Source organism: Poecilia reticulata, linkage group LG14 (assembly GCF_000633615.1).
Source record: "Poecilia reticulata strain Guanapo linkage group LG14, Guppy_female_1.0+MT, whole genome shotgun sequence".
NCBI lineage: Eukaryota > Metazoa > Chordata > Actinopteri > Cyprinodontiformes > Poeciliidae > Poecilia > Poecilia reticulata.
In genome coordinates this window covers 14,231,959-14,235,517 of record NC_024344.1, presented here as the reverse complement: position 1 = coordinate 14,235,517, position 3,559 = coordinate 14,231,959, and positions in this window count along the sequence as shown.

Here is a 3,559-nt window from a genome sequence, read left to right as displayed (position 1 = left end):
GGCGGGGACATTACTTTGACCTCTGCAGGGACCCTATGCTGCCAGCCGGCCCCAACGCCCCTGCCCTCTGGAGCTGAATAATTCAGTGTCATGAGGTCTGTGGGGGCTGCTGTCAGTAAAACAGGAGAGAGGTCAGCTGATCTAGCTGTAACCACTTTCCTATACAGTAGTGATTTGCTAAGAACTAAAATATTTGCACCCTGCTAAAGATGTGCAGAAGATAAAAAGATGTTTTATTGCAGAAGCATAATCTCACACTGAAAACTTTAGAAACTCAAATCCCATTTGCCAAAAGGGAAGCAATTAGCCTTTTATAACGTTTGACAAGGTTGGAGCACAGAGATTGCAGGCCGCCTCGCTCTTACATGCCATTTTAGATCTACAAACAACTTCTCTTTAGGATTGATTTGAATGTTTAAAGATGGCCACACCCAAGCATCTTTGCTGTTCTTGACTAATTTGGCAATTTGAATCAAGTCATTTTCCATTCAGATGACCCATTGGAAATAAATATTTTACATCCTGGTTGATGCCTCTAGATGTGGCTTCAACATTTCCAGACAATGCTCTTTCCTTATCACGACATCAATTTACTAAAGGGACAGCATTGGGGAAAATTGACTTTTTTGAGCTTTACGTCATGTTATAATGTTATTCCCTGAACTACTGCTTTCATGGATGTTTGAGAAATCCCTGAATTTCCTGTGGCAACCGTTCAGCTGTGCAAAACACCTTTGCTCCTCCTCAGGGCTGCAGTTTCTGAGCTTACACCTCGCAGAGCAGGCCTCACCCATGACTCCTTTATGCTTTCGCATCCACCTGAATAATGTGTAGTTGCTCCACTGCTTATAAAGTATATGAAAGTGAATCGTCTTACCTTGTAAAAAGCGTTTGGCGCAGATCCCGAGGGCTGCCAGTCATTATGATTGACGGCTGCTATCCATCGCCGCCGTAACTTTCCGCCTTAAAAGTTATACAATAAAATTACAAGTTTGGTTTCAATCCTTGCCTGTTTACATCCGACAGCGCAGAGCCCTATGGCCATTTTTAAAGTGAAACTAAATAAATAAAAGCGATGTGAGGCTGCCAGATATCTGTTTTTTGACTAGTTTTAAAGGAGCGCATTGGTTGTTTTGACGTCAGTCGTGATGGCGGAGGTCTGAAGAGCGTGACGTCACGTGCAAAGAGTCAATATAAGTGCAAAGATATAAAGTAGTAAGCTTATAAAAAGATTTCCAAATGAAGATTGTCTGAAATTCACATATTTAATTTTTTCTTTTTTCTCATGAAAAGTATGAGTAAGCGAAATCCATCTCCGGCTACACCACAGAAATATTGAATAGGCTGCTGATTTGAAAGGGATGTCCCCAGAGAGAGCAGGCAGACAACACTCCTTCTCTCCTGAGTACTTGATTAACTCTGTCTTGTTCCGGATGTGCTTTAGCATATGTATGATCTATTAGATTTGATTATTTGAGCCATTCGCTTTGGGGCCTGGTGGGTCTCAGCGCACGGATCTCCTCCTTTAAGGAAACCGCGTCTTTCTCGCTCTAAAAATAAAATGTGGTCAACTTTGCTGCTCCGCTCGGTGATTGAAACAGGAGTTGTGGCGTCCTCCCTGAGCATTTAAGACGGGTTTACGGCAGACCCCAGGTCAGCTCTGCTGCTCCGTCGCAGCAGAGGTTGGAATATAGTGGCTCGTTTATTAGTACAGATAAAACCTCCACTGTTCTGAGCACATCTGTCATCGCAGCCTGTCAGCACTTCTAGACTTGTCCCCCAATACACACACACACACGCAAGTTCTCACACTCCTCATTACCAACTTGTATTTTTTTCCCTTTCTCATTTATATTCTTTTTTCCCCCACTTCCTCCATCTACCCCAACTCAAATTTTGTCCCCAATCCACCCGAATATCTTCCCTTTTTCTCCTCTTTCGTTCCCCCTTTGGCTCCCTTCTTGGAGCTAAGTGCAGTGATTAGGTTTCACTTTCCAGCATTTTTTTTTGAGTGTGAATGTGTGCATTTGCAGGTAAAATCCCTTCCCTGTTCCCTCTGAACAGAGATCAGTGTAGACTATCTAGTCGAGGACAGACGTTTTTGTTCGTTTCCTATTTGCTGAATAGAGTGAGAGTGAAATGTGGCTCTTGTGCGTTTTGCGCCTATCCCACGGCAAGCTCAGGCCTCTCAGGATGGGAGGTCAAGGGTCAAAGCCAATGAGCCATCAGATACAGAGGAGGCTGTGTTCTGACTGAGCAGCTGCTCCACGTTCCTCGGTGTAAAACATCCACCTCTAGGTGTTGTTTGGACGTGGCGGCATTCCTGCGCCGACGTAAACGCTACGTGACGAAGCCCCCCGTTTATAAAACAGTTTGACTGAAATGGGATCGAAAGCGGTGTTTTAATCTGCAGATCAACGTAGTGATAGCGTGCATTATGAGATTGAACTATAGGACACTCAGTAAAGCAATCATCATTACTCTGCGTATATCTGCCCCTCTCAAGCTCACTTCCTGAGAGGCTTAAGCTGCTGTGCTTTCAACGGTTGTATGAAATGATTTCTCCTCTTTAAAGTTTACTTGTGTTTTTTGGGGGGAGGGTGTTTGACACCTAATTGTTTCAGATCTTCAAAACCAATTTTAATGTTAGATGAAGATAACTGAAATAAGAACATATTTTAACAAACAAGAAATCGATCCAAAGGTAAGTGACTAAATCCAATGACTGATTGTGCCACCTTTCGAATCGAGTATTCCCGTCAGCTGCCAGTTTTCACTGCCAAAGCTGGCATGTTTTAATTCAGCCCTATTGCAGGATTTTCGAGCAACTTAATCAGATTTAAGTCCAGACTTTGACTTGGCCACTCCTTTGACTCGTACAGATGCAGACTTCCTGGTCTAACCCCCCATCATTTTGCTTGTGCTAGGTTTAAGATTACACCAAGTCACCTCGACCCAAAGAAGCAAAGCATGACCACCTGGATGTGTTGGTGTTGCGCTCTTGAAAGTACAAGCAAAAGCGAAAGTGCTCCAAACTTTGAGAATACAGTTTAAAAATGTTCTTACTATAAATATACACGCCAAGAAAAAGTAACAGCTAGTAATCTTAGTGGAGCTGCACTGCTCTGGAAACTCTGGAGCACATTTTAAAGTAGCAAAGATTAAGCTTTAAAAGTCTACTTGTTTTGCCATAAACCATTTTTTACAACAAATTAAATAATTGTGTCAAAAATGAAAACATTATGTATTCATTCACCTTCTCCATTTCCAGCTGCTGCAATGCATTTTGGGAAACAGCGATGGCCAATCCACAATGTCGCATAATAATCCTTACATATTACTTCAAATGAACTAAAGTCAATGTTGTAACTTCACAATACACCCAAAGGTTTACTGAATTAGTGAAACTCTGACCAAAATTGAGTTATATCCACTCATCTTTTTCAGTTATATACGGAAGAGGATTAGGGCCACTGGAAAAAAAAAAAAAAAGTCAGGTTTTTTTTTTTTTTCAGTAGCTCAGATTTTTTTTTCTCCGAATTCAGAGGGGAAAAAGTAA